General features: G+C 42.5%; 1 non-coding gene and 1 pseudogene across 1 annotated transcript; one reads left to right on the top strand and one right to left on the bottom strand.

The window, feature by feature from the left end:
* Positions 1 to 999: 999 nt before the first annotated feature.
* LOC140285610 (U2 spliceosomal RNA) lies at positions 1,000 to 1,190 on the bottom strand. Its single transcript, XR_011910620.1, has one exon. It is a non-coding gene; the product is annotated as a U2 spliceosomal RNA (small nuclear RNA).
* Positions 1,191 to 6,158: 4,968 nt separating this feature from the next.
* LOC140285642 (U2 spliceosomal RNA) lies at positions 6,159 to 6,335 on the top strand (annotated as a pseudogene).
* Positions 6,336 to 23,441: the final 17,106 nt, after the last annotated feature.

Below are 23,441 nucleotides of genomic sequence, written 5' to 3' on the forward strand. Positions count from 1 at the left end.
CATACATTGTCAGGCATTCGAACCTTGTCTTACAAACTTTAGTCAAACATTCACACCTTTTTGCAGCCGAACACAGTTTTTTTCAGCCGATTTTGGGCATTCGAACCTTTTCATACCCACTTTTTACCAACTATGGTCGGACATTCAAACCTTCTTGTAGCCGAACACATCCAGTCCTGCTTTTGATGATGTATGTTAAGGCATTCGAACCTTTTCTTACCCGCTTTTTACAAACTATGCTCGGACATTCAAACCTTCTTGTAGCCGAACACATCCACTCCTGCTTTTGATGATGTATGGTTGGGCATTCGAACCTACTTGTTGCCCGCTTTTCATTAATTATGGGTGGACATTCACACCTTGTCGCAGCCAAACACCTCCGCTCCCTGTTTTGATCATGTATGGTTGGACATTCGCACCTTTTCTCACCCGCTTTTTGCAAACTATTGTCGGCCATTCACAGCTTCCTCTCCACCATACTTCTATGGTGGGATATTCACACCCACTTGCATCCGAAGACCTCCGCCCCCACTTTTGTTGATATTTAGTCGGTCATTCGCACCTTACCCACTTTTGGCAAACTATGGCCTTCTTGCAGCCAAAAACCTCTGATCTCGCTTTTGATAATGTAAGGTTGGGCATTCAGACCTTGCTTCACCTGCTTTTCACCAAATATAGTCGGACATTCACACCTTCTTGCAGCCGAACACTTCCGCCCCCCCTTTTAGTTTTCTATGGGGCATTCACACCTTTTTTTTCACCGCATTTTATAAAAACACCACAGGAACACCGTATTGAGGCTTTGTTCTGACCGCTCATTCGGTGTCGCGTTTCTTTCAAGCAATTCTCCTGGTTAGCCCGCACTCGGCTCGCTCCCAGAACCGTGTTAAAGTCTACTTCGCATTCACTCTCTTTTCTCAGCAGACTAAAAGAAAGTTTCATCTTGGGCTCCCTGAAACTTCCATCCTGCACCGCTGTTTGCTTTTTCACAAGAGCAGAGGAGAGCGCACCGTTCCCAGGGGCACTACAGTACCGGGTCGATGCTTGGAGTGAACGGAGCAAGCTCCTTTTTCAACTCCTATTGATACAAATCCATTTAATATGTAGTCCTCGCATAGAGGACACATCAGACATTAAACTAATAAGAACAGATACTACACTTGATCTTAGCCAAAAGGCCGAGAAGCGATAACTGTCCACTGGTTCACGTCCGAGGGCCCTTCCTGGCACAATGCGCACTTGTAGCGGTGTTCTTTTTATGGCCATAGTGTCACTTTGCACCTCGGCCCACCCGCTGCACTGAGCACTCTTCAGCCCTTTTAAATGGTATAACTTTACACTACCGCACGCTCCAGCGAGCACCATTCAAGCAACAACTTTGCACTCCAGCTTCGAACATTGGCACAGTCGCAACAAGTAAGGCGACTCTACTCAGAGAAGTCACTCTGCACAGTAACAAGATTTCTTTTGCACAGACAGAAAGGGCTTCATCCGCAAAGGTAAAGCCTGCCAAAAATAGAAACAACTCATTAGTGCTGCTCAACGTTGTACTTTGCAGTAAAACAAAGAGCAAATCTAAAGATTCAGGAATCCGAGAATAAGCTTACTTCCATGAGTTCTTCACGATTTCGGATTTTGCTATAAAATGAATTCCTTCACTCAAACTAAATTAAAACTGCTAAACCGCTAATCTGTTACATGCAAGGCAGATGTCAAATTCACCGAAATAGGATCTAAGGGTATTTGGCCAATCGAGCTGTAGCAGCTTCGGTAAAAGAGTATAAGTTGAAGAGTTTGTGAATAAAGGTGTGCGCACACATAGTGAGTTGTAGGAAAATAGGCAGGGAGCAATGCCGGCTGGGGTATAGGTTCTTGTATGTTGTCTGACTGTTTGATTTGAATGTGTTGTGTAAGTGTCCTGTTGAATGTTACATGTTTGGGCTTTGACACGCTTCACTGTGGTTGTTAACTGTGTGGTGTGTCCTGAAATGTTATATGTTTGGGCTGTGTGACATGCTTAATGCTTTTCAGTAGCAACCCACTTATTGATATATAGCAACTGACAACATAAGAAGTCCGGACATACTTTGATAGTAGTTGTAGAAGTATCCTTATTGATAATAGATAAACTAATTCATAGTGATAGAACAGTAGATGAACAGGTGCCTGCACATGTCTCATAAAAATAAAATGGGTGTATGATTGCTGACGGCAGAGCAATACTGCCAAACTTATGAGTTCTTGTGGCAAACTTGATTCAGTGTCTTGACGTGTATACGCTGTTTCGCTGACTTGTCACAAGAAACAAAGTGTGTTTGATAAGATCCGACCATTTTATTACGGGAGGATCAGTATGTATGGATTCTGATGTGACTGATAAACTCATTCGTATCTTAAGCATAATCTAATACGTGAGACAACGCCCTGGCACACAATCAAAAAAAAAAAAAAGAGAGAGCGGTTTTGTGTCCCCACAGTCCATAATGTAGAAAAGAGAGAAAAAAAGCCTTTCTGATTTGTTGTGTGTGCTCACAGTGCAGAGTGTAGAGAAAAGAGAGAAAAGAAAGCCGTTTTGGTGTCACGGGTGTTGTGACTTACACACACACATTTCTGAATTGAGAAAGGAAATTATTTTAGAGGAAGCACTAGAGTTTAGATCCCACATTTGTTGATAGGCATTCATTTAATTTTTCTTTTAATCAGTTTTAAAGTGAATACTAACTGAGAAATGAAAAAGGTGAAGAGTTTAGAAGGTTGGTTCAAGAGCAAAACTTGGTTTATGATCAGCTGAGTCTCTAAACAGAACAGCAAAGGGCTTCATCGAACATTTAAAAAAGATTCAGATTGTTAGAATATCCAGAATTTATAGGAATGGTGGTGATTACTCTTATTTTCTAGAATGGAAATAACTGCACCATGTCTGTTTTATGAATTTAAGGGGCTAAAAAGTTTTGTTCTCGTTTTTCTATGATTAACCGAATGTATGTGAGAGTCCAAACAGACAGAAGGGTTACGGCCGAGCGCTGGACCTTCCAAAAAAGATGAGACAGGCTGGACCCGTGCCATACTAGTTAAGGCCTGCCTGTGGATAACACGTTCTTTAAACTCTCACACACACAAACTCACACACGTTCGCACACATACACCCATACACACACACATTCTTGAACTTGCTGCAAGATTAAACCTTTGCATTAACTGACTCCAGCAACTCTGAGTCTCATTGAGAGACTTTTCTCAACAATTGGGTCCTCAAACCAGATCTCAACGTTTTTTCCGCTGTCCAGGGTCGGAGCTGAAACCGTGCACGGGGGAGTCCAGTACTCCTAATGAAAGACCCCCTGCTGAATTGCAGTAATTAGGGGCCAGTGTCCACTGAAAGGGGGAAAAAGGGACGAGATCGTACTTTTGAATCAATGGCCAGAAGCCATTGGCAGTGCAGGCATCAACAATAATGGTGTTATTTCACCCATTAACACTTAAGGTACCTCATGCAGTGGCTGTGATATGGTTACTTAACAAAATATCTTTACCAGACATCTCTCCTACATAACAGTTCTTCTTTCACAGCCACACCTTGTTGTCGAGAGATGTGCTACACTTAATCCATCCACACTGCTACCTACCCCACAGATGGAAAGCCAGAAATAACCATCAGTGTTTTACCCAGGCCAGACTTAACTGATATACGTTATGAAAATGCAGAAATAACTATATTTATTCAACAGATCAAGGAAAAAAACCCTGATGGCACAAATGCTACAGGATTTGCAGTAGTAACAGAAACTGAAGTTTTCTTAAAACAACCACTACCAAAAAATTACTCTGTTCAAGCAGTCGAATTGGTAGCTTTAACTGAAGCTTGTAAATCAAATAACAAAAAGGTTGTTAACGTTTACACTGACAGTCAGTATGCCTTCTCAACTGTACATGTGTTAACACAGCATTGGAAAAACAGGTATGTTGACATCCACAGCTAAATGTATAAACTACAAATATTTTAGCATTATTAGATGTTATTCAATTGCCATCTACAATAGACTCGTATGAATGACCGGAAGGAAAACCATACTGCCAAAGAATTTGTTTAAATATGCTGCAGTATTGAGCCACGGACCATGTCATGTCTCAACAGGAGGGATGGAAGCAATAATGAACCAGGTTTTTACAGCATATGGTTTTACTAATTATTAAAAACATTTTTTTAGAATAAATAAATGAATAAAGTTTTGTCTAGCAGGTCAAATATGTGCAAAATACATTCCACAGGGCAATCTAAGACCAAAACGAAGATAATTCCCTAAGCCAGTGTATCTTTTTCAACATATTTGTTTGGATTTCATTATTTCATTATTTTGTAGATTTCATTGAACTAAATTAATGTTAAGGGAAACGATTCTGCTCAGTGACAACAGAGGTTTTTACCAAATGGTCTGAAATATTTCCATGTGCACAAGCAGATGCACTCTCAGTAGCAAAATCACGCGTAAAATAACTCATTTCTAGATTTGAAATTCCTGAAAAGATCTTCAGTGATAATTTGACACACTTTGTAAACAATGTCATCTCACTGATGGCAAAGAACTTAAAATAGACCTTAGAAACCACTGTGATATAGAAGGTTTCGCTAACACATTGGAATTGTTTTACTATTTACATATGCATGTGCAGTGAAGAATTGCTTGCTGCTGATAAATGCAAAGAAGAACAGCTTACACATAAATGCTCACATATAGGCTGCTGAATGCAATGAAGACCTGCTTATCCAGTAAAGTTCAATGTCAATGTGTAATATTCAATTAGGATTTGCAAAACAGTGAAGTTAAACAATGAATGGGTCCATAGTCGGTATGAGAAGACTACAGGAATATTTACCTGGGTGTACGTTCAAACAGAGATGAGAAAATTGCGATAAATTATTGTTTGTTTGTTTGTTAGTATGTATATGAATGTTATGTGTATAAACTGTGTTGAGTTGTAGTTACTCAGTAGTGTCTCAGTGAAACAACCGACGGGGGAAGCCTTGCGGTGACAACAAAAGCAGTGTTTTACTGATCAGTCAAGTTGCTCCAGTGTACTCCATACAAACTGGTTGGCTACTGAAGGGATATAAAATGGGGAATACTTGTTTTAAAGCAAACAAGGAATTAGATGGGAAAAATACATGTTTTAACGGGACCCAGACAATATTAAATACTCAGACAGATGGGAGAAGAAGTGTAGTTTTGTAGGAAATCACAAAATTATTACATAAAATGAGTGAAATCAATTGAAGAATGCCTTTCTGAAGAGCTGTTTACCACAGATGAGCAGCTTTGCGACCAAGCACATTGTAGATCGCTTTACTGCCAAAATGATCTAGTTTAATGGATTGGTTTAGACATTTATAACAGCATTTTAAGAACAAAGAGAGAAACAAAAAGGGACAACGTGGTGGAAGGTGATGTATAAATAACTGTGTATATGATGAAGGAGAGACCATTTGAGCAGCACAGCCATTTCGCAGCACAGGGACAGCAGTCCAAGTTAAAGGATCTCCCATGTGGTATCACCTGTCACACTGTGTCAAGGCATCAAAAGAAGAAAAAATCACCAAACTCAAGGACAAAGAGACGAAGACTCCGGTGAACGAAGAGAGAGGACTTACAAACCAGAAATACAAAAGGATGCTCGATATCAAGATCCAGAAGAAGAGGCTAACAATGCCACGAACACTTACGATGCTGGGAATGATGCCAGCAATGAACAGAGAAGAAGATTCAGTGTCATCAATCTGCAACACGTGCCTCTAATGAGGGGTTGAATATAGAATCCTCAACGATTACAACGTCTCTGGGAACTGTGACAACAACAAGGTTTAAACCATTTTGATATATATTGTAACCTATTGGCTAAGGAATAGTGCTGAAAATGAGGTAAATCTAATCCACCACTGTCCTTGGTCTTCTGTAGGGTTTTTAAACTAATACGTGGTGGTTTGTTTTTCCACAGAAATTTGGAGATGCATGAATCTAGTGACTTAAACCAAGTAGCAGATGGTTTTATGGGGATCATTGAGAACAAATAGTTAACTTTTGGTAGTATCATCATTTTAATGGTTGTAACTCTCCCCATAAGTGATATAGGTAAGGACTTCCAACGAGAGAGATCGTCCTCTACTCTCTTTACTAATTGCACATAATCCATCTGTACTTATCAGTTTAATATGTGATATGTCTATGCAAGGACTACATATTAAATGGATTTTTATCAATAGGAGTTGAAAAAGGAGCTTGCTCCGTTCACTCCAAGCATCGACCCGGTACTGCAGTGCCGCTGGGAACGGTGCGCTCTCCTCTGCTCTTGTGAAAAAGCTAACAGCGGTGCAGGATGGAAGTTTCTTTTAGTCTGCTGAGAAAAGAGAGTGAATGCGAAGTAGACTTTAACACGGCTCTGGGAGCGAGCCGAGTGCGGGCTAACCAGGAGAAATGCTTGAAAGAAACGCGACACCGAATGAGCGGTCAGAACAAAGCCTCAATACGGTGTTCCTGTTGTGTTTTTATAAAATGCGGTGAAAATAAAGGTGTGAATGCCCCATAGAAAACTAAAAGGTGGAGCGGAAGTGTTCGGCTGCAAGAAGGTGTGAATGTCCGACTATATTTGGTGAAAAGCAGGTGAAGCAAGGTCTGAATGCCCAACCTTACATCATCAAAAGCGAGATCAGAGGTTTTTGGCTGCAAGAAGGCCATAGTTTGCCAAAAGCGGGTAAGGTGCGAATGACCGACTAAATATCAACAAAAGTGGGGGCGGCGGTCTTCGGATGCAAGTGGGTGTGAATATCCCACCATACAAGTATGGTGGAGAGGAAGCTGTGAATGGCCGACCATAGTTTGCAAAAAGCGGGTGAGAAAAGGTGCGAATGTCCAACCATACATGATCGAAACAGGGTGTTTGGCTGCGACAAGGTGTGAATGTCCACCCATAATTAATGAAAAGCGGGCAACAAGTAGGTTCGAATGCCATACCATACATCATCAAAAGCAGGAGTGGATGTGTTCGGCTACAAGAAGGTTTGAATGTCCGAGCATACACCATCAAAAGAGGGAGCGGAGGTGTTCCGCTGTAAGACGGTGTGAATGTCCGACCATAGTTGGTAAAAAGTGGGTATGAAAAGGTGTGAATGCCCAAATTCGGCTGCAAAAAACTGTGTTCGGCTGCAAAAAGGTGTGAATGTTCGACTAAAGTTTGTAAAAAGCGGGTAAGACAAGGTGCGAATGCCTGACAATGTATGATCAAAAGCGGGAGCGGAGGTGTTCAGCTGCAAGAAGGTCTAAATGTCCATAATTAATTGCTAGAAAACATGAAAGAAAATTTTCGAAAATCAATCCGCACATGATCATAAGTGGGAGAGGAGGTGTTCAGCTGCAAGAAGCTGTGAATATCCTACCATAATTGCTGAAAAATGTGTTAGAAACGGTAAGAATCCCGGACCATACCTCATCAAAAGCTAGAGAGGTGGTGTTCGGCTACAAGTAGGTGTGAATGTCTGACTAAAGTTCAAATATATTAACAAAAGCGGGAGGAGAGGTCTTTGGATGAGTGGTTGAGAATTTCCAACCATAATCTATAAAATGCGGTGAAAAAAAAGGTGTGATAGAAACCTAAAAGGTGGAGCGGAAGTGTTCGGCTGCAAGAAGGTGTGAATGTCCATCTATAGTTGGTGAAAAGCAGGAAAAGTAAGGTCTGAATGCCCAATCTTACATCATCAAAAGCGAGATCAGAGGTGTTTGGCGGCAAGAAAACAGGTAAGGTGTGAATGACCGACTAAATATCAACAAAAGTGGGGGCGGAGATCTTCGGATGCAAGTGGGTGTGAATATCCCACCATACAAGTATGGTGGAGAGGAAGCTGTGAATGGCCGACCATAGTTTGCAAAAAGCGGGTGAGAAAAGGTGCGAATGTCCAACCATACATGATCAAAAGAGGGAGCGGAGGTGTTTGGCTGTGACAAGGTGTGAATGTCCACCCATAATTAATGAAAAGCGGGCAACAAGTAGGTTCGAATGCCCAACCATACATCAACAAAAGCAGGAGTGGATGTGTTTGGATACAAGAAGGTTTGAATGTCCGAGCATAGTTTGTAAAAAGCGGGTAAGAAAAGGTGCGAATGCCCGACAAAGTATGATCAAAAGAGGGAGTGGAGGTTTTCGGCTACAAGGTTTGAATGTACGACCATAGTTTGTAAAAAGCGGGTAAGTAAAGGTGCAAATGCCCGAACATACACCATCAAAAGAGGGAGCGGAGGTGTTTCACTGCAAGAAGGTGTGAATGTCCGAGCATAGTTTGTAAAAAGTGGGTAAGAAAAGGTTCGAATGCCAGAACATACACCATCAAAAGAGGGAGCGGAGGTGTTCCGCTGTAAGAAGGTGTGAATGTCCGACCATAGTTGGTAAAAAGCGGGTAAGAAAAGGCTAAAATACCCAACTCTACACAATCAATAGCGGGAGCGGAGTTGTTCGGCTAAAAGAAGGTATGAAAGTCCGACCATGGTTTGTAAAAAGCGGGTAAGAAAAGGTTCGAATGCCAAAATATACACCATCAAAAGAGGGAGCGGAGGTGTTCCGCTGTAAGAAGGTGTGAATGTCCGACCATAGTTGGTAAAAAGCGGGTAAGAAAAGGCTAAAATACCCAACTCTACACAATCAATAGCGGGAGCGGAGTTGTTCGGCTGCAAGTAGGTGTGAATGTCAGATCATAATTTGTAAAAAGCTGATGAGAAAGGTGTGAATGACCAACAATAATTGCTGAAAAATGTGTTAGAAAAGGTAAGAATGCCGGACCAGTCATCATCAAAAGCGGGAGAAGAGGTGTTCGGCTGAGAGAAGCTGTGAATGTCCAGCCATAATAACTCAAAAACGGGTAAGAAAAGGTAGTATTGCCAGACCATAACTGATCAAAACAGGGAGCGGAGGTGTTCCGCTGTAAGAAGGTGTGAATGTCCCACCATAATTGGTAAAAAGCGGGTAAGAAAAGGTTAAAATACCCGACTGTACACAATCAATAGCGGGAGCGGAGTTGTTTGGCTACTAAAAGGTGTGAAAGTCCGACCATGGTTTGTAAAAAGCGGGTAAGAAAAGTTGCGAATGCCGGACAATGTATGATCAAAAGAGGGAACGGAGGTTTTCGGCTGCAAGAAGGTCTAAATGTCCAACCATAATTTGTAAAAACCGGGGAAGAAAAGGCTCGGAAGCCCGACTATACACCATCAAAAGCGGGAGCGGAGGTGTTCAGCTGCAAGAAGGTCTGAATGTCCATCAATAATTGCTAGAAAACATGACAAAAAATGTTCGAATATCCAACCGCACATGATCATAAGTGGGAGAGGAGGTGTTCAGCTGCAAGAAGGTGTGAATGTCCACCCATAATTCCTCAAAAATGGGTAAAAAAAAAGGTGCGAATGCCCAACCATACATCATCAAAAGCAGGACTGGATGTGTTCGGCTACAAGAAGGTTTGAATGTCCGAGCATAGTTTGTAAAAAGCGGGTAAGAAAAGGTTCGAATGCCCGAACCTACACCATCAAAAGAGGGAGCGGAGGTGTTCCGCCATAAGAAGGTGTGAATGTCCGACCGTAGTTGGTAAAAAGCGGGTAAGAAAAGGTTAAAATACCCGACTGTACACAATCAATAGCTGGAAGGGATGTGTTCGGCTACAAGAAAGTGTGAAAGTCCAACCATGTTTTGTAAAAAGTGGTTAAGAAAAGGTGCGAATGCCCGACAATGTATGATCAAAAGAGGGAGCGGAGGTTTTCGGCTGCAAGAAGGTCTGAATGTCCAACCATAATTTGTAAAAACCGGGGAAAAAAAGGCTCGAAAGCCCGACTATACATCATCAAAAGCGGGAGCGGAGGTGTTCAGCTGCAAGAAGGTCTCAATGTCCATCAATAATTGCTAGAAAACATGAAAGAAAATTTTCGAATATCAAACCGCACATGATCATATGCGGGAGAGGAGGTGTTTAGCTGCAAGATGGTGTGAATGTCCACCCATAATTCCTGAAAAATGGGTAAAAAAAAGGTGCGAATGCCCAACCATACAACATCAAAAGCAGGTGTGAATGTCAGATCATAATTTGCAAAAACCTGATGAGAAATGGTGAGAATGCCCGACTATACACCATCAAATGCGGGAGCGGAGGTGTTCGGCTGTGAGTAGGTGTGAATGTCCGACCATACTTGCTGAAAAATATGAGAAAGCAGTTTTCACTTGGTTTGAGTGAAGGAATTCATTTTCTATCAAAATCCGAAATTGTGTAGAACTCGTGGAAATAAGTTTATTCTCGGATTCCTAAAGGTTTAGTGTTGTTCTTTGGTATACTGCAAAGTAATACTTTCTATTTTGTTGAAACCGATTCAGACATGGATAAATATGAAGGACAAAGCAGTTTTAACTTGGTTTGAGTGAAGGAATTCATTTTATATCAAAATCCAAAATTTTGTAGAACTGGTGAAAAGAAGCTTATTCTCGGATTCCTAAAGGTTTAGTGTTGTTCTTTGGTATTTGGTAATTGAGACCTTCTTGCAGCTGAACACCTCTGCTCCCGCTTTTGATGGTGTATAGTCGGGCTTCCGAGCCTTTTCTTCCCCGGTTTTTACAAATTATGGTTGGACATTCAGGCCTTCTTGCAGCCGAAAACCTCCGCTCCCTCTTTTGATCATACATTGTCGGGCATTCACACCTTTTCTTAACCGCTTTTTACAAAACATGGTCGGACTTTCACACCTTCTTGTAGCCGAACACATCCCTTCCCGCTATTGATTGTGTACAGACGGCCATTTTAACCTTTTCTTACCCGCTTTTTACCAACTACGGTCGGACATTCACACCTTCTTATGGCTGAACACCTCCGCTCCCTCTTTTGATGGTGTATGTTCGGGCATTCGAACCTTTTCTTACCCGCTTTTAACAAACTATGCTCGGACATTCAAACCTTGTAGCCGAACACATCCAGTCCTGCTTTTGATGATGTATGGTTGGGCATTCGCACCTTTTTTTTTACCCATTTTTGAGGAATTATGGGTGGACATTCACACCTTCTTGCAGCTAAACACCTCCGCTCCCACTTATGATCATGTGCGGTTTGATATTCGAAAATTTTCTTTCATGTTTTCTAGCAATTATTGATGGACATTCAGACCTTCTTGCAGCTGAACCCCTCTGCTCCCGCTTTTGATGGTGTATAGTCGGGCTTTCGAGCCTTTTCTTCCCCGGTTTTTACAAATTATGGTTGGACATTCAGACCTTCTTTTAGCCGAAAACCTCCGCTCCCTCTTTTGATCATACATTGTCGGGCATTCGCACCTTTTCTTACCCGCTATTTACAAAACATGGTCGGACTTTCACACCTTCTTGTAGCCGAACACATTCGCTCCCGCTATTGATTGTGTACAGTCGGGTATTTTAACCTTTTCTTACCCACTTTTTAGCAACTACGGTCGGACATTCACACCTTCTTATGGCGGAACACCTTCGCTCCCTCTTTTGATTGTGTATGTTCGGGCATTCAAACCTTTTCTTACCAGCCTTTTACAAACTATGGTCGGACATTCAAACCTTCTTGTGGCCGAACACATCCACTTCTGCTTGTGATGATGTATAGTTGGGCATTCACACCTTTTCTTACCCATTTCTCAGTAATTATTGGTGGACATTCAGACCTTCTTGCAGCTGAACACCTCTGCTCCCGCTTTTGATGGTGTATAGTCGGGCTTTCGAGGCTTTTCTTCAACGGTGTTTACAAATTATGGTTGGAAATTCAGACCTTGCAGCCGAACACCTCCGCTCCCTCTTTTGATCATACATTGTCGGGCATTCGCACCTTGTCTTACCCGCGTTTTACAAACCATGGTCGGACTTTCACACCTTCTTGTAGCCGAACAACTCCGCTCCCGCTATTGATTGTGTACAGTCGGGTATTTTAACCTTTTCTTACCCGCTTTTTACCAATTATGGTCGGACATTCACACCGTCTTACAGCGGAACACCTCCGCTCCCAAATTTGATGGTGTATGTTCGAGCATTCGAACTTTTTCTTACCCACTTTTTACAAGCTATGGTCGGACATTCAAACCTTCTTGTAGCAGAACACATCCACTTCTTCTTTTGATGATGTATGGTTGGGCATTCGCACCTTTTCTTACCCATTTTTCAGGAATTATGGGTGGAAATTCACACCTACTTGCAGTCGAACAGCTCTGCTCCCACTTTTGATTATGTTTGGTTGGATATTCGAACCTTTTCTTAACTGCTTTTTACAAACTTTGGTCGGACGTTCACACCTTCTTGCAGCCGAACACCTCCGCTTCCGCTTATGATGGTATATATTCGGGCATTCGAACCTTTTCTTACCCGCTTTTTACCAACTATGGTCGGACATTCGCACCATCTTACAGCGGAACACCTCCGCTCCCTCTTTTGATGGTGTATTTTCGGGCATTCGCACCTTTTCTTACCCGCTTTTTACAAACTATGGTTGGACATTCAAACCTTCTTGTAGCCGAAAACCTCCACTCCCTCTTTTGATCATACATTGTCGGGCATTCGCACCTTTTCTTACCCGCTTTTTACAAACTATGCTCGGACATTCAAACCTTCTTGTAGCCAAACACATCCACTCCTGCTTTTGTTGATGTATGGTTGGGCATTCGAACCTACTTGTTGCCCGCTTTTCATTAATTATGGGTGGACATTCACACCTACTTGCAGCCGAACACCTCGGCTTCCGCTTTTGATGGTGTGTATTTTTGCATTCGAACCTTTTCTTACCCGCTTTTTACAAACCATGGTCGGACTTTCACACCTTCTTTTAGCCGAACAACTCCGCTCCCGCTATTGATTGTGTAGAGTCGGGTATTTTAACCTTTTCTTACCCGCTTTTTACCAACTATGGTCGGACATTCACACCTTCTTACAGCGGAACACCTCCGCTCCCTCTTTTCATGGTGTATGTTCTGGCATTCGAACCTTTTCTTACCCACTTTTTACAAACTATGCTCGGACATTCACACCTTCTTGCAGCGAAACACCTCCGCTCCCTCTTTTGATTGTGTATGTTCGGGCATTCAAACCTTTTCTTACCCGCCTTTTACAAACTATGGTCGGACATTCAAACCTTCTTGTGGCCGAACACATCCACTTCTGCTTGTGATGATGTATAGTTGGGCATTCACACCTTTTCTTACCCATTTCTCAGTAATTATTGGTGGACATTCAGACCTTCTTGAAGCTGAACACCTCTGCTCCCGCTTTTGATGGTGTATAGTCGGGCTTTCGAGGCTTTTCTTCAACGGTGTTTACAAATTATGGTTGGAAATTCAGACCTTGCAGCCGAAAACCTCCGCTCCCTCTTTTGATCATACATTGTCGGGCATTCGCACCTTGTCTTACTCGCGTTTTACAAACCATGGTCGGACTTTCACACCTTCTTGTAGCCGAACAACTCCGCTCCCGCTATTGATTGTGTACAGTCGGGTATTTTAACCTTTTCTTACCCGCTTTTTACCAATTATGGTCGGACATTCACACCGTCTTACAGCGGAACACCTCCGCTCCCAAATTGGATGGTGTATGTTCGAGCATTCGAACTTTTTCTTACCCACTTTTTACAAGCTATGGTTGGACATTCAAACCTTCTTGTAGCAGAACACATCCACTTCTTCTTTTGATGATGTATGGTTGGGCATTCGCACCTTTTCTTACCCATTTTTCAGGAATTATGGGTGGAAATTCACACCTACTTGCAGTCGAACAGCTCTGCTCCCACTTTTGATTATGTTTGGTTGGATATTCGAACCTTTTCTTAACTGCTTTTTACAAACTTTGGTCGGACGTTCACACCTTCTTGCAGCCGAACACCTCCGCTTCCGCTTATGATGGTATATATTCGGGCATTCGAACCTTTTCTTACCCGCTTTTTACCAACTATGGTCGGACATTCGCACCATCTTACAGCGGAACACCTCCGCTCCCTCTTTTGATGGTGTATGTTCTGGCATTCGAACCTTTTCTTACCCACTTTTTACAAACTATGCTCGGACATTCACACCTTCTTGCAGCGAAACACCTCCGCTCCCTCTTTTGATTGTGTATGTTCGGGCATTCAAACCTTTTCTTACCCGCCTTTTACAAACTATGGTCGGACATTCAAACCTTCTTGTGGCCGAACACATCCACTTCTGCTTGTGATGATGTATAGTTGGGCATTCACACCTTTTCTTACCCATTTCTCAGTAATTATTGGTGGACATTCAGACCTTCTTGCAGCTGAACACCTCTGCTCCCGCTTTTGATGGTGTATAGTCGGGCTTTCGAGGCTTTTCTTCAACGGTGTTTACAAATTATGGTTGGAAATTCAGACCTTGCAGCCGAACACCTCCGCTCCCTCTTTTGATCATACATTGTCGGGCATTCGCACCTTGTCTTACCCGCGTTTTACAAACCATGGTCGGACTTTCACACCTTCTTGTAGCCGAACAACTCCGCTCCCGCTATTGATTGTGTACAGTCGGGTATTTTAACCTTTTCTTACCCGCTTTTTACCAATTATGGTCGGACATTCACACCGTCTTACAGCGGAACACCTCCGCTCCCAAATTTGATGGTGTATGTTCGAGCATTCGAACTTTTTCTTACCCACTTTTTACAAGCTATGGTCGGACATTCAAACCTTCTTGTAGCAGAACACATCCACTTCTTCTTTTGATGATGTATGGTTGGGCATTCGCACCTTTTCTTACCCATTTTTCAGGAATTATGGGTGGAAATTCACACCTACTTGCAGTCGAACAGCTCTGCTCCCACTTTTGATTATGTTTGGTTGGATATTCAAACCTTTTCTTAACTGCTTTTTACAAACTTTGGTCGGACGATCACACCTTCTTGCAGCCGAACACCTCCGCTTCCGCTTATGATGGTATATATTCGGGCATTCGAACCTTTTCTTACCCGCTTTTTACCAACTATGGTCGGACATTCGCACCATCTTACAGCGGAACACCTCCGCTCCCTCTTTTGATGGTGTATTTTCGGGCATTCGCACCTTTTCTTACCCGCTTTTTACAAACTATGGTTGGACATTCAAACCTTCTTGTAGCCAAACACATCCACTCCTGCTTTTGTTGATGTATGGTTGGGCATTCGAACCTACTTGTTGCCCGCTTTTCATTAATTATGGGTGGACATTCAGACCTACTTGCAGCCGAACACCTCGGCTTCCGCTTTTGATGGTGTATATTTTTGCATTCGAACCTTTTCTTACCCGCTTTTTACAAACCATGGTCGGACTTTCACACCTTCTTTTAGCCGAACAACTCCGCTCCCGCTATTGATTGTGTAGAGTCGGGTATTTTAACCTTTTCTTACCCGCTTTTTACCAACTATGCTCGGACATTCACACCTTCTTGCAGCGAAACACCTCCGCTCCCTCTTTTGATTGTGTATGTTCGGGCATTCAAACCTTTTCTTACCCGCCTTTTACAAACTATGGTCGGACATTCAAACCTTCTTGTGGCCGAACACATCCACTTCTGCTTGTGATGATGTATAGTTGGGCATTCACACCTCTTCTTACCCATTTTTCAGTAATTATTGGTGGACATTCAGACCTTCTTGCAGCTGAACACCTCTGCTCCCGCTTTTGATGGTGTATAGTCGGGCTTTCGAGGCTTTTCTTCAACGGTGTTTACAAATTATGGTTGGACATTCACAGCAAATTCAGACCTTGATTACTTTTCCTTCAGAACTCACAAACGTCTCTCACTCACACGATCACACTCATAAATAAATTCTCAGCACTTTCTGACTACTCTATCAATTGGTCTAAGACCACAGTTCTGCCCATTAACTATAGGGACCAGAATATACCTGCGATCACTTTACAGTCAGGAAATATTAGATATTTAGGAATAAACATTTCCTCCAGGCTCTCAGGGCTAACAAAGCTAAATTATGTGCAATTATTAAAGACAGTAGAGGACGATCTCTCTCGTTTGAAGTCCTTACCTATATCACTTATGGGGAGAGTTACAACCATTAAAATGATGATACTACCAAAAGTTAACTATTTGTTCTCAATGATCCCCATAAAACCATCTGCTACTTGGTTTAAGTCACTAGGTTCATGCATCTCCAAATTTCTGTGGAAAAACAAACCACCACGTATTAGTTTAAAAACCCTACAGAAGACCAAGGACAGGGTGGATTAGATTTACCTAATTTTCAGCACTATTCCTTAGCCAATAGGTTACAGTATATATAAAAATGGTTTAAACCTAGCCCAATAGATGAACCATGGATAAATATAGAACAAGCATTGTGTGATAATCTGGAAATCTCTGACCTGCCACTTATTAGTCAAAACGTAAAAAATCACAAATGTTTCAAAAGCATTAACATCAGCACCTCTCTGACAGCCTGGTGGGAATTTCTTAAAATAACATAGTCTTCACTTGTCCCGTGTAAGCTTACACCCATCTGGAACAATCCTGACATCCTGCAAAACAAAAAAATGCTAAACTTTACTCTCTGGAAGATCAAAGGAATCAAACATCTGGAACATATAATCCAAAATGGACATTTTATTTTATTTGATGAGCTCATATCACAACATGAGATAGGCAGCAATAAATTCCTAGAATATCAACAACTTAAGTCTATAATAAAAAAGAAATATATCCTCCACCAACCAGACTTACAACTCCCGATTAGGGTAGTAGAATTTCTAAGCATCTGCACCCCAAAACTACTATCAAAAATATATAAATTATTGTCTAAGATAGATGACACAATGTCTCTACCGTCCTCAAAATGGGAGGCAGATTTATCCATCAGTTCTAGTCATAGCTTCTGGCCACATATATGTTTGAACACCTTCAGAATGACTCGAAATCCTAATTTACAGCTCATACAATACAAAATTCTTCATAGAACACACTATACAGGACAAAGGATGTTCAGGATGGGTTTAACACACTCAAACATCTGCTCACATTGCACAGATAACACACCTGATGATTATGCACACGCTTTGTGGTTTTGTGCGCCTGTCCAGAAGTTCTGGCTTGAAGTCTGTGCGGACCTATCAACATGACTAAAGTGTAGCATTCCTGCATGCCCCACACTGTGCATACTGGGTGACTTAGACAACATCAACGTGGAATTTAGCTTAGCACACATGATCCTCACAGTGTTATGTATAGCAAAGAAAACTATTCTCATGAACTGGAAAGCGAAGAACAATCTGTGTATTAACCAGTTTAGAAATTTTCTTTTAGATTATATTAGCATGGAAACAATGTCTGCTTCCTCAAAACATCAATTGGCTGAATTTAATTCTCTCTGGTCCCTTCTGATTAGCTTGATCACATAGTGGTGGTGGTGGGTTGCTGTCCCGTCGCTCTGGGCGGTTGGGTGTGTGCTGGGGGGGGCTGTGTGGCTTCGGGCGTCTGGTGGTCTCTCGGGTCGTGGGGAAATACAGCAGCCCTGTATTATTGCTTCCTGTGAAATCAAGATACAATGTGCACATGCTGGTTACAAATAAGAAAATACAAACAACAAACAGTTTCTTCCATGGTTCACAGCATGTGTATGATCATCTTCATCGCTGGTCTCAGTAAGGATGTTTCAATCTTCGGTGTCAGAGGTTACTAGCACTTAACACACCGGTGGAGTACAGCTTTTACTGCTGACTCTTATCTTTGTCCTTCCGGGCGTGTTGGTTAGGCTGATGTATGTCAGGGTGGAAGTCATCTACTGGTTCTGGTACCTTCTTACAGTGACTGGCATGAATCCAGGTTGCTCTCTCTGCAACTTTAACAGCTGTGTGAGTGACCAGTAGCACCTGGAACGGGCCTTGCCAACGTTTGGACTTCCAATGTTTCCTGCGAAGTTCCTTCACCACCTGTCATCTGGTTGGAGTGGTGTGTTTTCTGTGGCTGGAAGGGCTGCTTTTACTGCCTGTGAAACTTGAGATAGAACAGTGGAAAGGTTTCGACAGTAAGACAACATAGCATCATCACAAACAGTTGTGGAAGGGAGGGGTCTGGTTACAGGTCCCAATCCCAGGTTAGGAGGTCTGCCAAATAAAATTTCAAATGGGCTGAGATTCACTTGAGCTCTGATTCTCATTCTCATGTAGGTAAGCACAATAGGTAATGCTTTTGTCCATGGCAGACCTGTTTCTTCACAACATTTGGCTAACTTGGACTTTAATGTACCATTTTCTTTTTCCACAGCACCTCCACTCTGTGGATGATAAGCACAATGTGTGCGCAAGCTTATTCCCAGGAATTTACCAACCTCAGTCAATGCAGTGTTTACAAAATGTGTGCCATTATCACTGCTGATCTTCTCTGGAATGCCCCATCTAGGAATGATTTCTGTTTAGCAGTGCTTTAGTCACTGCATTACTGTTTGCATGTTTTGCAGGGAAAACTTCAACCCATTTACTAAACACGTCCACTATTACTAGTGCATATTTCTTTCCTTCAGCTGGTGTGAGTTCAACAAAATCCATCATCAAATGTTCAAAAGGTTTCTCTGGTGGAGGGTGTGCAACTTGCGATGTGTGTAATGCCTTTCCTACATTATGTGTGGCACAAACCATACATGACTGACAGTATTTTTGCGCATATGAACTGAACCCTTTTGTGAACCACTGAGCAGTGAGTGCATTCAGCATCCCTCCTTTTGACACATGGTTCAACCCATGTGTCAATTTTGAAAAATGAGGAAAAAAATGTTTAGGTAGACAGGGTTTACCCTCAGGTCCCATCCAAACACCATCCGTATGAGTTGCACCCACAGAGGACCAAATGCGTCCAGAGGACCAAATTTCATCTGCAGAGGCAAAAGTTTGCAAAGCATGGACATCTGTGAGGGAGTCTTCTGCCTGCAAAGAGAGGGAAGCAAAAACAGGAAAAAAATTAGCTGCTTGCTTAGCTGCAGCATCAGCTCTGGCATTACCACAAGCAACAGGATTGTCTGAGTTAGTGTGAGCCGCACACTTACAGACCGAGATTGCTGTAGGCAAATGGATCGCATCAAGAAGATCAGAAACCTGCTTGGAGTTCAGAATAGTTTTACCATCTGATTTAAGGAAATGCCTGTGTTTCCACAGCGCACCAAAGTCATGAACAACACCAAAAGCATATCTGGAATCTGTGTAAATAGTGACAGACTTACCAGCTGCCAACTTACAAGCTTCAGTAAGTGCAATAAGTTCAGTAGTTTGAGCGGAGAAATGTTTAGGAAGAGAACCAGACAACAAAGTGTCATGTGAAGAACATACTGCAAACCAAACACAGTTAGTACCTGTGGCTGGATCACGCAAAGCTGATCCATCTACAAAAAGAATCATGTCAGAGTTTGGAAGAGGAGTCTCTAAAAGATCAGGTCGGGGTGTACAAACTTGTTCCAAAACAGCTTCACAGTCATGAGGCTCCCCATCCTCAGGAGTCGGAAGCAAAGTAGCAGGATTCAGAACAGTACAACGTTTAACAGTGACATTTGGCATATCACGGAGCACAGAGGTGTATCTGAGCCAACAAGCAGTTGAAAGATGTGAAGTTTTCTGCTCGAGAAGAATAATGGCAACAGTATGAGGAACCAAAACAGTCAAATTAGCGTAGCCCACAATATCTTGGGAGGCCAGGACAGCTTTCTCTGCAGCTGCAACAGCACGAAGACAACCAGGCAGGCCTGCAGCCACAGAGTCCAGTTTTGCTGAGAAATGAGCCACTGGCCTTTGCCTGCCCCATGTTCCTGCATAAGAACAGATGTCATACAACCATGCTTCTCATCAACTGCCTGTATGAAAGGTTTATGAGGATCTGGAATGCCAAGTGTTGGTGCTGTTTGAAGAGCCAGCTTAAGCTCACTAAAGGCTGATTCAGCCTCAGGAGTCCATGGAACACGATCAGCTGACTGGAGCTGCATGTCAGAACTGCAGCTGCCTTTACCATGGATAAGAGCACCTAAGAGAGCTTCGAGAAAAGAGTAGTTAGGAATAAAGTTCCTGCAGTAAGATGTTATACCTAAGAATGACATAAGCTGTTTTTTAGTAACCGGTTTAGGAATGATCTGAACTGCAGCAACACGTTTAGGAGAAAGTGAGCGCCCATCCTTAGAAATCACATGACCCAAAAAGGTGACTTCGTCCTGTACAAACTGTAATTTAGAAAGGCTGGCTTTATGGCCATAAGAAGGAAGATGTTTCAACAGATTCACTGTCTTTTTCACACTGTTGTTTAGATGGACCACATAAAAGGATGTCATCCACATACTGCAAAAGAGCAGAGCCTGTGGTTGATTGAAGTTAATCCAGACTAGCTTTGAGGGCAGCATTGTAAATAGTGGGACTTTCAAAGTACCCCTGGCATAACCGGGTAAAAGTCCAAGATCTCCCTTCAAACTAAAAAGCAAACCAAAATGGGCTATCAGGGTGCACTGGCGACAAGTCAACCACTGAGAAAAACTGTGCATCTGATGTAATTTGAGACAAAATAGTGTGTGGGTTGGGCACAGTAGGAGCATGTGGCTGAACTGCAGCATTCACCGCTTGGAGGTCCTGTACAAAACGCCATTCATCTGGCTGGCCAGCATCTTTAATCTTTTTAACAGGAAACAATGGAGTAAGCACAGGTGAATTTTCAAAAGGAACAATAACGCCTGTTTTCTGAAAAGATTGAAAAACAGGTTTAATCCCTTTAATTGCTTCAGGCTTAAAAGGGTACTGTTTTTTACATGGACAAAAGTCTGATTTAGGGGTGACAATTATTGGTTCACAGCCTTTTATCAACCCCACATCATATTTGCTCTTTGCCCAAAGATCATTGGGCACTTCAGCCAACATGGGTATCGAAGACAAATCTGTTTCAGATAAAAAACATGCTTCAAAATGTGATTCTGTGGTAGGAATTAAGTCCACAGTTCTTTGACAATGCATTGTACTCAAAAATGTTTTTTTGTATGCTGACAATCGTTCAGAAAACATCAAATTTGGATCAGCAGGTGAAACAGTCCACTCCATTTATTTCTGACATGTAGCAACAAACTCTCCCACACCTTGTCACTGCCAGTGTGTACGTTGGGCCAAGGAAATGTGAGGGCGAGTACCATAAACATTAAAAAAATCGAAGTGCTCTGGAGTGAGCGACACAGCCAATAAAGTAGGCGCACATATTTTTTCACTTCTTCTCATAGTCATTGTCAGGCCCCAAAGAAATGTGTGATGTGCAGTGCAAATCAGTAGGTTGCATGAAATCAGAAAGGGGTGAAACTAACACTTTTGCTTCTTCCACTAGTTGTTGTGAAAAAGGAGAGCTGGGAAGTTTCCACTCATAAGCATATGTAAGTGCCGATGAATCAAACTGCACTGCTGTGAAAACTTTGTCAGGCTGTAACATAACCTTAACACCCTCTGGTGTAGAAGTTAAAATAATGCCTAATTTACACATGAGATCACAGCCCATCAGGTTAATGGGACACAACTCTGATAACAAAAATTAGTGTTTGAAGGAGAGCTCATCGGGAGTGACAACACGCAATGGGCATTGTCATTTTCTCCTTCACAACCTGGCCTGAGGCAGACATAGAGTAAACGTGGTTTCCACTTAACTTTGGAGGACAATAAAACTCCCCTGACGTCACTACTGATGAACATAAGTTCCCATATTCTGAGAGAAATATCTTTGCTCTAGGACGGAAATAGCATGCAAAACTTTACTACGTGAATCACAGTCGGCAAGCGTTTCTTCACTACACAGAGCAGGAAAAATGTGTGAGTGTGTTTGTGCTATCACCCATTAGTGGAGGCTCCGCTGCTGCGTGACGTCCAGAACCTGCCTCCCACCCTCAGTCAGCCTTTTGCCCAATTTCATCACTTTTCAGCTGTGGACAGTCCTTCTTCCAGTGTCCAGTCTGGCCACAGCAAAAACAAATATTCGGATCATAGCTCTGATCCCACACGTCCACGTCTTCGACTTCGGCCTCGTCCTCTGTTTACACCAACTGCGTAATACATGGTCATGGCTGCCAAATGCAGCTCCTTTTCACACTTGTCCCTTTTGGTTGTCTTACGCGTCTCAATTTGGTTATGAGCATGGCGAGCATATCGGCGAACGTCAGCCAAACGAGGACCCTCACACCATCCCACGTAAATGTTCTTTACTTCAGTGGCGACATCTGGCATGAGGCCTTTAATTATTGCATTGCATGCAATACTCTCCCATGGTCCTGATTCATTACCCAAATCCCTTGGTCTCTGATGACCGCTGTGCTTGCTGACTTCCTCAAGGATGCGGTGTACAAAATCATCAGTCCCTTCACCAGGTTTCTGTTTGCAGGTGTAAATGTGGGACATATTGATTTTGGTTGGAAATTGAGTGGTGATGGCTTGACACAGTCTTTGGTTGGCTGCTTCATATTGAGCGTTATCATTATGTCCTCGTTCACTGTTGGTAGGTCGCAAATCCAGTTGTAGCATACTGGCCTCTATTTTGCAGAGGTCGGACGGTTTGAACTTTTTTGCCAATATGCGACGCAATTCAACCCCAGTCGGGCAGAATTGTGCGCAGAAATCTCGCAACTCGTCAGCAAAATGGGGTCCAGAAATCTCTGGATCTGGTAAGCATTGTTATGCTTCCATGATGTCAGTCTCAGTCCAGGGTCGATAAACCAGTAATGGTCCAGTGGGAACTGCAACTTTAACCATAGGCATGGTTTGAATCTGGTTTTGTTTTTTCTCACGTTTAGATCTCTGAAGTCCAGATTGTGGGTAAAGGATTTTTGTCACTTGCGTTAAAAGTTCTTGGGCAGGTACGCTGGAGAACCAAACGTCTTCCTTTTCCTCATCATCAGACCTATGTAGCTGATGTTGTGAGAATGATGGAATTTCTTCCCGAGGGAGGATGGAAGAAGTCCCTTCTTCCCGAGAGCCAGAGGCTTGTGGCAGGGCTGGCTGTTGTTGTTGCAGGCGTTGTGGAGGGCAGGAGTCCAGGTCTGGATCCGGCACAGCTAATACTAAATTATTATCATCATTCCGTCATGGCATTTGTTTAACATTTTCCTTTCTTTCTCTTAATACACTTTATTTTTTCCAAAATTCTATACCTTTCTTACTTCTTATTTAAACTTAATTTTCTTTTTTTTTGCTTCATCTCTTTCTCATATTTGCAAAACTTTTCTTCTAATTTTCTTATTTCTAACATACTAAAAGAACCTTCTGGTGGAAAACCTCTGGACCATATGTCTTTTTCATTTCATCATGCTTAGGTCCCCCGGTAGGGTCAAAAGTCTGAGACCTACTGTTTCACATTCTCAGACTTGGAATGGGGAAATATATTCCTTCACTCAAAGGACGTCTCCAATGAGGACCTTAATCTGTACTCACACTTCTTCGGAGTACT

This window comes from Leuresthes tenuis, unplaced genomic scaffold (assembly GCF_036924035.1).
Source record: "Leuresthes tenuis unplaced genomic scaffold, fLeuTen1.0.hap1 SCAF_48, whole genome shotgun sequence".
Classification (NCBI taxonomy): domain Eukaryota; kingdom Metazoa; phylum Chordata; class Actinopteri; order Atheriniformes; family Atherinopsidae; genus Leuresthes; species Leuresthes tenuis.